Below are 13,356 nucleotides of genomic sequence, written 5' to 3' on the forward strand. Positions count from 1 at the left end.
GTTGAATTCTTTTGTGCTTCATATTTCAGGCTAAATCAATCAATATTTTCACATTCATTAATTTAGCCTGGTATATGGTATCAATTATTTTCAGAGTGTGCAGTGTAGGACAAGACTGTTTAATCCAGTAAGTAAGTTGTTCCAAGTATGTCATTGTTGATCTTTGGGGTCATGCAACTCTGCAAGGGAGATTATTGAAAAGGTATTTGTAACAGCTGAATAGCTTACTAGTTCTGACTGAAAGTTTGGTAATGTGAGACAAGATGAGCCCCTGTATGGTATCATTGTCAACCAGAACTGTGGTATATAAGATACATCATCTAAGATTGCCTGGTGTGGTGTCACTACTGCCGCTCGGACACGAAGTTACAAAATGATATTCCAATGTCCTGAGGTAGTTGCTGGATTTTTTTTTTAATTTTCACTTCCTCTCTAACTCCTTTTTCTTAACTTTTTCCTTACTCCAGTCCTAACTTTTTCCTTACTCCAGTCCTAACTCTTGCATTGTATCAGCCTCCTTATCTCCATCCTGCTCTTGTTTGGCACTATAAGTTAACCAACTGCGATGGCATTTTTTTTTAACGATGCTAATCACAATGACCTTGATCAACGAGAAGCATCTTGAAGCAACTTTATCCCTTCTTGTAGCTTCGGTAAACCCACTATTAAGAGCTGCTAAATTAAATGTTATTGAAGTGTAAACTGATGGCTTTCTGCCTTTCCTCCTGGTCCTTTGCCAAAGCAACATCTCATAAACTCTGAATCCTTCTTTCCACCCTCATATACTGATGATGGTTATTAGCTCTCCTACAGCTGAAACTGTCCTTTTACCCTCACTGTTCTCTCCCAGTTCTAATCTTGATATTAGTAAAGAACCTCCAAGCATTGCTTCATTTTGTTCAGCCATTAGCAACACCAAGTTTTAACCATGCAGTGTGTTGCTGGAGCTTTCTTTTCCTGATGACATTCTGCTCATTATATTCAAGTTGCCTCCAGACTTGCACCTCTCCTCTCTTCTTTCCTTTTCCATGGAAATGTTCTCCTGTTCACCCTATGCCAAAGAAAGAAGATCCCTCTTGTCCTTTTAGTTACTGCCTATTTGCCTTTCTATCCTTACTTCCTAAAAGTTACCTCGAGAGTTCTGGCCTAATCCATGATTGCTGGTATGGGCTTCAGTGTTGTTTATTGTTGCAAGTTTCAGGTTTGACTTGGATATTCCCTCGGGTACTCCCGTTAACGTTCTGAGTGACTTGTGTCATGAGTGTTCCCACATTATCCAATTATACAATCGTGTAAGCTTAAGATGTGTCAATAGGACCCCTTTTTGGTCTGACCTGGCTGGCATAACCTTTGCACATGCCCTCACGTATGCTTCTCTGGTATTTCCAAAGGTGGACTGAAGCACTTGAGACGAGACCAGAAACATTAGGCTGCTTTATTTCGCAGACAGCTATTGAACAGACCGAATAGTCAAAGCTAATTTGACTTTTATCTTGATCTCGCTACTGTCCTCAAAATGGTGGGGGAGAGAAATAATGGCCTAGAAATTCAGTAAGGCCCCGCCAGCTCGCTTGCGCCCAAAAGTTAGCGCTGCGCGCGGAGCCAGTTGCGACCGTCAGAAATTCAGTTTTTGCGCCCCAAGTCGGAACCGGGCGCTATTCCAGGGTGTGCCCGCCCCCGCTTGGGGCGCTGAAACTGAATTTCAGCGCTGTAGGTGCCGCTGCACCACCCGCTGCGGAGCGGCAGGCTGCGGTACTGCAGGCCTCCTCCTTCTCTTAAGGGGGAGGTGCCTGCAACGGGGAGATCGCCGCTTGATAGTGCCGGCAAATGAGCCCGGCACCACGGAGAAGTGCCGGGCTCGCGGAAAGCAGCCGGCAATGCCGCGGGGGTGGGGGGTGGAGGAGGCCGGGGAAGGAGGTGCGGGCAGGCGGCTGCCGAAAAAGCGGCCGGCCACACCTCCGCCTTAACTCGCCCCACTAAGGCTGCAGGACGGCCACGGTTGCAGAACGTTGTTTGCGGCTGCTGCGGAAGAGGCGGCCGCAACTAAATATGGGGGTCGGGGCGGAACCGGGGCACTGCGCACACCGATGACGTCATCAGTGCCGGCGCAGTGCTACCGGCTACCGCCGCCATTACCGCTGCGCTGAATATCAGCGCAAACTCCTCTATTGGCGCAGAAGCCCTCTTTGGGCGGTAACTGGGCGCAAAGCTGGCGGGGCCTTACTGAATTTCTAGCCCATTATGTCCTGTTCCTTTTGTGGGCTCACTTGCTTCTTTTTGGCGTTTTCTTTCTTTCTGACCACCACATACTGCAAAAATTGACCTCCAACTCGGGACCATGGGCCTACACCTTGCAATCTCTTTAATAGCTGGCTGCCCACGTCCTTTAGTCTGTATTCTGAGTCGGGGAGGGCTGTGACACTGACTTCCTCCCTAGTTGGTGATTCAAAAGTGAACCTGTCTATAAAACCGGCTATCTCTCTCTACCCCCTTAGGGTAGGATGAATGGGGGCCATCCTGGCTAATGGGATCAGATTTGCCTTCGTTGTAATCGTGCGAGACAGACTGTGTGCTGTGACATTCCACAAAGTGGCCTTATCGGGCTTTATTACATATCTTCAATGCTTGTGATATTGTTGTAAATCTGTGCGAATTCCCTTTGTTTTAAAACAATACACTTAAACAATACACAACCTCAAAATCCGTTCCATGAAGAAAAAGAAAGAGCAAAAATCCTGACATCTATGTTGTATATTCCTAAAGCTGTATTCTTCAATACTTTGGTGAATCATCTATCATTGCCTTTGATATCATCTACCTTGAATGTCACCTTGTTTCAATTGGTAACATTTCTGCCTTTGATTTAGAAAGTTTTGCGTTTATGTCCACTCCAAGACTTGAGCACATAATCTAGGCTGATACTTCAGTGCACACTGACAGATTAGCCATTTTTTTAGATGAAACATTAAAACCAAGGTCCCTTCCACTGGTACAGATGGATTTAAAAAAAATCCCATTGCACTATTTGAAGAAGAGCAGGGAGTTCTATGTTGGCTTACACTGACTGCACTTGTCATTCAGTGGTTGTGACGCACTTCCTGAGCGTATACAGCATTTAAAGGTTTTTTTTTAACATTTCCAAAGCCTTGGACAAGATTTTCTTTTGTGTGCTGAATGCTTTCCCCCTCAACTCTTATACTCTCTAAATACCTAAGTCTATCCAAGACTACTTATACTCTAAATCCTTGAATATTGCTGCATATCTGGGGAGGCATTTCTAGCACCACTTTTGCACGAAAAATGCTTGTTGATTGATGAGTAATCCTCTTTCGTCACTGTACTCCACACTCAGCCTCAATCTCACTTATTCACTCTTGTCTCTCTCTATACATATTGGGCAGTCTTTACCCTACACATCCTTTCCCAGGACTTAAGAACTGAGGCCCTCTTTACTTCCTTCAATCTTTTAAACCCCACTCTTAGCTTCACATAATCACTACTTTCTGACTTAACCTCATTTTCACTTACTTTTTTAACCTTGTTGTCCTGTATGGTACATAGGAACAGGAGTAGGCCATTCAGCCCCTTTGCCATTCAGTGAGATCACAGCATGTTTGTAAGGGAGAAACACAAAACAGCTAAGATTCTAGATTTAGGTAAGGCTGATTTCAACGAGATGAGACCGACACTGTCCACAGTAAACTGGGTAAATCTGTTAATGGGTAAAATGAGACCAGATCAGTGGGAGATGTTCAAAAACTAATTTAATGTGATACAGAGCCAGTTTATACCCCTGAGGGCAAGAGCTCTACTTGTCAAAAACAAATCAATGAGCTACTAAAGAGGTAAGGGACAGCATAAAACTAAAGGAAAAAGCATACAAAAATGCAAAAAATAGCGCAGATCCTGGTGACTGGGAAAGATACAAAGAACAGCAAAGAGTCACAAAAAGGGAGTATGAAAAGAAACTTGCAAGGGATATCAAAATCAACACACAGAATTTTTACAATTATACTAGGAAAAAGAGGGGAGTCAGGAGCAATGTTGGCCCCATAAAAACTGATGTCGGTAATATTGTCAATGATAAGGAAACAGCGGACATGTTGAATAATTACTTTGCGTTGGTATTTACAGTAGAGGAAGAGGATAGCTTGCCGGAAATCTTGAGGGAACTAATATTGAATCAGGGACAGGGACTCAATAAAAGTAACACAAGTAAAATAACAGTAATGAAGAAAATAATGGCACTAAAGAGTGACAAATCCCCAGGATCCAGATAGTTTCCATCCCAGGGTTTTAAAGGAAGTAGGTAAGAACATTGCAGATGCCTTAACTATAATCTTCCAAAGTTCTCTCGATTCAGGAACCGTTCCTTTAGATTGGAAAATTGCGCATGTCACTCCATTATTTAAGAATGGTGAGAGAGGGAAACCGGGGAATTACAGACCAGTTAGCCTAACATCTGTTGTCGGGGAAATTACTGGACCCTATAATTAAGGATTGGGAGACTGAACACCTCAAATTTTCAGTTGATCAGAGAGAGCCAGCATGGATTTGTGATAAGTAGGTCATGCCTGACCAGCCTGATTGAATTTTTTGAGGAGGTGACTAAAGCAGTGGACAGGGGAATGTCTATGGATGTTATTTATATGGACTTCCAGAAGGCATTTGATAAAGTTCCACATAAGAGATTGTTAACTAAGATAGAAGCCCATGGAATTGAAGGCAAATTATTGACCTGGTTAGGAAATTGGCTGAGCGGCAGGAGACAGCGAGTAGGGATAATGGGTAGGTACTCTAATTGGCAGGATATGACTAGTGGTGCCCCGCAGGGATCAATATTTGGGATCAACTATTCACAGTATTTATCAATGACTTAGATGATGACATAGAAAGCCATATATCCAAATTTGCCGATTACACAAAGATAGGAGGCAGTGTAGATGCAGTGGTGAATCTGCGCTGCACTCCTGCAAAAGCCAGTACATCCTTTCTAAGGTGTGATGCCCAGAACTGTACACCGTACTCCAGATGTGATCTAACTAGGGCTTTGTATAGCTGTAGCAAAACTTCCTCTCCTTTATATTCAAGCCCTCTAGTTATAAACACTAACATTCCAGTACCTTTTTTGATTATTTTATGTGTCTGATTACTACATTTTAGTGATCTGTGTGCGTGGACCCTAAATCTCTTTGGACCTCCACTGTTGCTCGCTTTTTCCTATTTAAATAATGCTGATCTAACCTTTTTTGGTCTAAAATGGATGACCTCACACTTGCATGTGTTGAAATCCATCTGCCATAGTTTTGCCTGCTTACTTAATCTATCAATGTCTCTTTGTAATTTTATGCTCCAGTCTACACTGCTCACTATACCATTAATCTTAGTGTCATCTTGGACATATGGCTCTCTATTATGTAGCCAAGTCATTAATTAATATAGTGAACAGTTGAGGCCCCAGCACAGATCCTTGTGGGATACCACTAGTCACTTCCTTCCAATTCGAGTACCTACCCATTATCCCTAGTCTTTGTCTTCTACCACCTATCAAATCTCCTAATCAGGTCAATAATTTGCCTTCAATTCCATGAGCTTTAATTTTAGCTAACAGTCTATTAGTGGAACCTTATTGAATGCCTTCTAGAAGTCCATATAAACTAGATCCATATACATTCCCTTGTCTACTTTAGTTACTTCCTCAAAAAATTCAATTAGGTTTGTTAGACATGCCCTACCCTTTACAAATCCATGTTGGCTCTCTAATGAGCTTAAATTTATCTTCAAGTGCTCGGTCACTCTGTCCTTAACTATAGATTACAATAACAGATGTTAGACTAACAGGTCTTTACTTTGGTTTCTCAATTAAAGTATGACTTTGTTTTCTCAATTAAAAGAAATAGAAGATTGCACTGGAGGGAAATGCGATGAGGATCAACAAAATTCAAATTTTACTGAAATACTTGTTTGCAAAATGTTTTTCTTGTTCAAATGGTGAGCACTTGATAGGTGAGAGGTTGTGTGCTGATTTCTGTGGATCTTGACCTGAAGAAATTATCTTGCAAATGTAATCTTATTTTGTTGCTGCATATTGGTTGTTCTACTGAAGGCACTTACATTTTATGTAGGTTGCTTAGAACCTCTTGTGGCAGAAATTGAGTACTGTAGCAGTACAGTATTCAATGACCTGACCATTTTTTCCCTCTGATTTAAATGCTTCTGTGCTGGATCCAAGACCAGTATATATATTTATAAACCAGCTCCTACAGTTATAAAAAGGTAATGCTTGTAAAATGAAAACCTTCTCAAAAAATGATAGCGCAAATATGATGTTGACTGTAACTTCAGTCTATCTATATTTAGCCCATTATTTGTCATTCCAGTGTTTCACATTTTAATGTGTGATTTCATTTTTTTTTACAAAACTTAGTCCAAATTAAATAAAATATTTTGTATTGAACAGTACTTTTTCTATCTCTTCCTTCCTCATTCCCCTACCCTAACTGAATTTTTAGGTCAATCACAAGTATATCTTCCTCTGATTAGAGGGGTAGGTTGCTCTGGACTGTGGATATCTGTGACTGTCAAGGGCCATAATTTGAGTTGGTGAGTAGGATGAGAGTGTCTCCTTTTTATCTTTTTTTTAACTGTTTTCAGTTGTTGGACACAATTTATTAATACTGTGAACTGCGTGTCCTGCTTCACTGTTTTTAGCCATAAACATTTACCGTAGAACAACACAATACAGTTGGTTCATGAAGAAATGTTTCACTATGTTCATAATTATGCCCTGAAAAGGATTTCTATGAACTGCCGATAAATCTAGCTGTCTCAATATATAATAAGAGAAGATTAAATTTTTAAGATTAAATTACGCAGCAATGTTTAGTTTCTGGGACGTTTAAAAATTGGGAACCAGTTGCCGTTCCTCTTGTATACTATATAATAGAAACAAACAAGGTTTGGTTTGAAATACTATGCTTGGATCAGGTTTGTGTTTGTGTTTATCTAGCATCAACTGTATTGCACTCTTGTAAGTCTTTTGAAAGTTAAGAGATGAAAACTGTACTCCCCAGTCTGGAGAACTGCTATAATACTTGGTTTTTTTTTGTCCACAGCCTCTGGAGAAAAGGGTATTTTTCTCTACATCTTAATTGCTAGTCTTGTTGCAGAAATACTGGCGAGTGAGCAAGATTTTATCTTGGTGCTGCTATTATTTCACATAGTATTTAACTATAATTTTCTCTTCCTCTTTTTTTCTCTTCCCTGCCATTAGCGTTAGCACAGGATTTCTATATCACAATAAAGGAGACATTGATAATTAGGTTCTTATAAATTTAAGTAAACAAAATAGTCCTGGATTTGTGATAATGCTGCACTGCAAGTCTTATCCCCTACCTAAACGTAACTATGATTCCAAATGGCATTTGGAACCTAGCTTCAAACTCTGTTTACACTTTTCTTGTACATAACCAAGAAGGACAGGGTTAAGGTATCAAAACTGTCCATTGGATTTATGGCAAGAGAAGGCAGAGGCTGCAATTGGGGCAAAATCTACTCAACACACTAACTGTATACCTACTGATTAAATTTAAGGTAGAACCTTGACTATCTGCCATATTAGAGGGGGAATTGTCTTTACTCTTTCCTTCCTCCTGTCCCCACCTAGTTGGATAATTGAGTTCTCCAGTTACAGGAAACTTTGTGATATCCGGCACTGACGGGACCGGCGTGTTGCCGATCTATCAAAACTGCCGGACATACAAAGTTAATGTTGAAGCATACGGAGGTTTTCATCTGCGTATCTGACAACAAACACTGATGCTTAGCAACAGCTTCTAAAGAGTCGGCTGCAGCAGCAAGCGTCTGTAGCTGAAGCTGTTGCTATAGCTACAGACCTTGCAGTGGCTGACTGGGGGGGGGGGGAAAGAACGAGATCTAAAAAAAAACTTACAGAAAACGGCTCCTGATTTTTGTCGTTAGATCGAGTATTCCGGACATACAACCTCCGGATAAACCAAAGTTTCCTGTATATTGAAGATTGCTGCTCCACCTTTGCCCCCCACCCCCACCCAGTTACATTACTCCTCCACAGCAGGAATCTCCTCTATTGTTCCTTTGGCCAAGTACAGCTACCACTGAAGCAGTTATCTGCAAGCTGAACTCTTCATGCATCCACCCTACTCGCCAGCCATTGGAACTGCCATACAACTACAACAGGAAGTCAAACATGCCTTCAACTTTAATATTAATGCACACCTGGCCAATTAAAATGTGCTCCTGTGCTGATGGTGTGCACTTTTAAACCAGCAGACTGTGTATTGATTTTAAAGTCGTATGCTCTAGTGAGATTATTATTACTAGAGTGGCCTGGGTGTTGCTGAAGCTGCTATATTTTGCCGCTAGTGCTCATCTCTGGACTGGAGAGCCTGTAGTTATTTTTGCAGGTGTTCAGGTCTATGGTGGCTGGAGTTGCAGGGATGTAGCATTACCTATGATAAAACAGATCAGCTAATGATCATGACAGCAGAGCTAATAAATGTGAATGTTGCTCTCCTCTTTGCAAATAATCCATGGTTACACTTTAATTAGCACTCCAGTCAATAAAGGCACTAATTTAACTGCCTGTTCAAAATTCTAATTACTTCTGTTAATGTTCTCCAAATCCAATAGTTACTTGCAGCACTGCAAATAGTTCCTATAAAATATCAGCTTCATTCTAAACTCTGAACTGACTGATTTTCCTTACTTTGGTCTGCAGGGAAAGCCTATTTTGGGTGTATAAGCATGGGTCCAGAGTGGACACACCATAGTTGGAAGCAGCCACCGCCACAAAAGGACCATTGCTGTGAGCTGAACCAGGGGACCAAAAAGAAGCCATAGGGCTTAAAATGTGATTGCATGTATACCAGAATTTATTTTAAAAGCAGTTACAGCATCAACAGAACCATTGATGGAGCAGGAGTGCTCCCCCCAGGCCACACATGAAGTTCTTGAGCCTCCCCCAGCCCCAACTTTGCCCCTCCCTCTGCACGCTGGCATCAGCTGCCAAAGCCCTTCCCCAGCACTAAGGTTATGCCGAGGACCATTCCTTTGGGTGCCTCAGTGGGAGGCCTAAGACCCAGGCCTCCAACTGAGATCCCTGTGGGTGTTTCCCTCTCACCTGCACCCCTGCCCATCCCAAATGCATCCTTCAGTAAAATTCAAGGTCTAGAATATGCTGCAGCATAGGTTTTTAATGTATGGCTAGAGTAGCCATTTCAGTTCAATATTGCATTTGTAAGCTCGGCCACTTTTATTTATTTTTGGCAAATTGAGAGATGTCAAACCTGAATCATGGAACACCCTTCCACTGTTTAGCACCCATCATCGTCATCGAGCACTCTTGGATTGGATATGTTGCCGGTTATATGCACTCACTTCGCCAACAACAGGGCTTAACCCAAGTCTCGATACTGTACTCTGGTGAATTTGCCATTTCTCAAACCAACATTCTTTTTTGGTCTATTTCGGTGGGATTACCAATTTAGTACTAATTAGTGAGCAGTTCTGTGCTTTGGTTTCCTGTGTCCACTAAAATCTGGGTTGAGGCTTTCTAAACTCATATCAAATATCACGCTTCAAGGCAGCGAAGGAGAGACTTTAATTTTCAGTCTGGATTGAATTTGAGTCTAGGGTCTCTTCAGGTAAAAGAACAATATTGTACCACCCTTTCTTACACAGATTTACCTTTAAAAATACTTTTACAGTGGAAAATGGATTTATTTGGTAAAGAAATTATTTTTTCTCTATAAATACTATTTTATTCATGCAAGATGGAAAGAAATCTGAAATAAAAACAAAATCCTGGAAATAGTGAGTTAATGAGCATCCAAAAAAGAAACTGATTATTGTTCCACTGGCAGTGAACCTGTCTTTCTAATTCAGGTGCTATCTAACCTGTGTGTTTCCAGCATTTTGTTTTATTCATCATGCAGTTTAAGTTGATACAATACAAAGCTGGTTTTGCATGCTCCTAGGAGTTGCAATACATTTTTGTGGGGTAATGGGCTGAATAGTATTTCAAGGAACTAACAGAAAATTAAGACCAGTTTGTGGTGCTTACTGCGTTCTTCCTGTCCAACTGCATTGTAATTCTGTGGTAAACCACTGTTGTTAGTATTGTTGTACTTGTCTGTGCATGCCTCAGCTGACTCCGCCCCTGGCTCCACCCTCATGGCTGGGTATAAAGGTCGCTGCTCAGAAGCCTCCGGCCCTTTTGGATACCAGGCAACCCCAAGAGGCATGCTCTGTTCTTTGGTAATAAAAGCCTGTTTATTACTTACTCAATCTCCAGTCTTTTGTAGCAATTGATAGTGCATCAAATTCTTAGCTAGGTTTCCATTCTCATAAGATTATAATAAAGTAGTTTAACTATAGAAATGTATTTATATGATCTGATCCATACATTCATTGTGTTGAGGCAGTTAATTGGTCATATGGCACCATTTATTTCAGTAGATACTTAGTTAAATTACACTTGCAACAAAGTTTTTTTTAATAAAGAGTTACGTTGGATTTTTTCTTGTCCAAAGCTTATATGGGAATTCTGTGGTGATCTAGCAGCACATAATGGTTTGTGAGTTGTACGGAGATGCAGGCCATATTGTGCTGCCACATGAACACAGGAACATAATCTGTAAATTTCATTACAATGTCTTCTCATTTTCATAATATTAAATTGCCATCTGGTGCTTCGTAATGCTAAGCATTGAAAGCAAACCCAACTTTCTGATGTCAGCAGTGCCTTAGCAGCACGTAAATATTGGAGTTAAGCTCTTGTGAATGTCCCCAATATTAATTGTGCTGCTGGAGCAAGGCTGACTGCTTCTGCTGCTGACAGAAGTCTCACAGGAGCCCTCCGTATTCATATACAGTAGGTAAGGTAATGGTTACTTCACTGACTGTGATGAGTCTCGATATTGCTGTGTCATCTGCCACTAAGCTGAAAAGTTTTTAGTACTTTTCTGTAAATTAGTTATTTGTGATTTGAGATACTAGTCACAAATCTAAGTAATCTGATGTAATCTTAATGCACCTTAATATTGCTAATTCTATATTCATATTTTTACAAACAATGAAAGCTACTACATCTCCATCACATACACAAGACCTCATTTTGTTGCTGATATTCTTCAAAAAAGAAGAGAGAAAAAAAGCCAGTCATTGACCTGGAACGTCAAGTTTACAAGCAGTTACAAGTGACCTCAGCCGTTTATAAGCAGCTACAATTGCCCAGGTTTGCCTGCTTATAGCAGTGTTCCTAAAGGCACAACCAGAATTAGCAGTTGGCAGTATACAATTTTTTTCTATCTACATTACATGTATGTTGAGCTCCACTAGCTGTCATAGCATGTTAAACATGCTTTTATTTCTGGGAAATGGGGTATGTTGAAAGGACTCCACTGTATTAAAATCCCATCTGTCTGATTATTTTTGGTTATAAAGGATCTGAAAAGCAAGAAGTGGTGAAAATATCATTTTGATTTTTTTGTATTTTACTCCAGCATTTAGAAGAGAATAGCTGCCTTTCCTTTTCCCTTTTAAATGGGACAAAATTAAAAGTAAACATTTTCTAGCTCAACCACTGCCTCTGGCTAAGCATCCTATTCTCCAAGAACCCTGTGTGTAAAAAGATTTCTCCTAACCTATCACCCCACGTCACTGACTGCCTAACCATATTCACTCTATCAAAACTTAATCATTTTAAAAACCGCTATTAAATCTCCTCTTAGTCTTCGCTGCTACAGTTGAAACAGTTCCGTTATCACAAGTTTCTGTTCATAACTATAGTTTCCCATCCCTGGCCTCATCCTAGTGAAGCTACACTGATCACTGTGGCTTTAATGTCCTTGATATAATGGAACACCCAAAACCTCATGCAGTATTCAAACTCTGCCTTAAGTTTTGTATAAATAAATAATTACTTCTTTACTCTTGTACTATGATTTATAAAACCCAAAATTCAATTGGCCCTTTTCATAACTTTATTTACCTGCAGTCTCCCTTCCAGAGAGTTGTGTATTCCAACCCCTAGGTCTTCTGCTGTTCACCCACACCGTTCAGTGTCTTCTCATTAAGTGTACTCCCATTCCTTGTGTTTTTTTACTCCCCAAAATGTATTGCCGCATACTTAATCCACTTGTCTGTCTTCCTGTAGTCCTGCATTCTTCCTCACTGTTTGCCAAACCACCACCAACCCTGTTCCATAACATCACAGTGCTGTCGAATATCAAGTCGTGGAAAATCCAGAATGTTCTTATAGTAATGTGTGAGACTACTTGATATCACTGAGCTTAAGAAAATGAAAAGAGGAAGTTGCTTCAATTTGTTTGTTCAGTTAACTGTACTGATCCATGTGCTCATTCAGTCTACTTTTATAGCCAGTTTTGCCACTATTCATTCTTCTCAATGCCCAATTCTTTTAATTGTGCAATAAAATAGTAATTTTCTACTAAACAAATTGTCTTGCAAGCAAGCTGTTGAATCTGTTGTAAATTCTGCTATTAACATTTTCTTATCTACTAATTAAATGTCATCCTTCAAGATTCTAAATCCACCCAAACTGCCCCTATTATTGTTAACATAAAACAATATATTATCAGTTAAGAGTTCCTTATGGTATTTCTCTAATGAGTGCACCAAAGCTTTCATGAATAAAAATGTAATAACGCTGCAAAGCTTGTCTGCTGCCCCTGACTGGGAAGGGAAGGGATAATGGATATTTGACTTCATATTAAAATAATTTCAACTATAACTTTATTTCTTTAGATTAATGGTAAATTGTAACCACTTCAGTTCCAGATCTGCACACTCTCAATCTCATCCATATTAAGGTAAGGAGCAGATAAAATTGGAAGAAAATAGAAGAGGAATGAGTGACGATGGCCAAAGAAGAAAGAATAACAATAGAAAAAATGTATAATAACAAACCAGTAAATGCTAATGTGTTATACATGTATGGTTGTTTGATTTAGAAAATAAAGGGCAAAGAAAGACCTCCTTTTAATTTGTTTAATTCTAATGTGTCTGTCATTTGTTTATATTCTGCTTAAGTTTATTTTCCATTATTCTTTTGACTTTCAAAAACCATAATTATAACTGTTTAAATAATGTCTAACATTGAGCTTTCAAATGAAATTTACTTAGATTTTCAAAAAGAATTTGATAAAGTGAGGCTTACAAAGAGGATAGAGGCTCATGGAACTCATGGAAGATAAGCTGGATTGAAACTGGTAGCAATAGAAAGTACTGTGAATAGCTCCTTTATAGACCCACTCGTCTTTCTCTGGGGATATAAGTAGATGGTGCAACCTAGAG

General features: G+C 40.0%; 1 long non-coding RNA gene across 4 annotated transcripts in view; it reads left to right on the top strand.

Annotated features, from left to right (window-relative positions):
- The window catches only part of LOC147107399 (uncharacterized), a 71,791-nt gene extending 58,742 nt beyond the window's left edge, over positions 1 to 13,049 (top strand). For 3 of the 4 annotated variants that reach the window (XR_015080786.1, XR_015080783.1, XR_015080784.1), the window contains 2 exons: positions 6,513 to 6,603; positions 12,835 to 13,049. This is a non-coding gene — a long non-coding RNA (uncharacterized LOC147107399). Of the gene's footprint in view, positions 1 to 6,512; positions 6,604 to 12,807 lie in introns of all 4 variants that reach the window. The other variant, XR_015080785.1, reaches the window with a different exon arrangement.
- The last annotated feature ends 307 nt before the right edge of the window (positions 13,050 to 13,356 follow it).

The sequence above is a fragment of the Somniosus microcephalus genome, chromosome 14 (genome assembly GCF_052327205.1).
Source record: "Somniosus microcephalus isolate GS21.2 chromosome 14, FLI_Smic_1.0, whole genome shotgun sequence".
Lineage (NCBI taxonomy): Eukaryota > Metazoa > Chordata > Chondrichthyes > Squaliformes > Somniosidae > Somniosus > Somniosus microcephalus.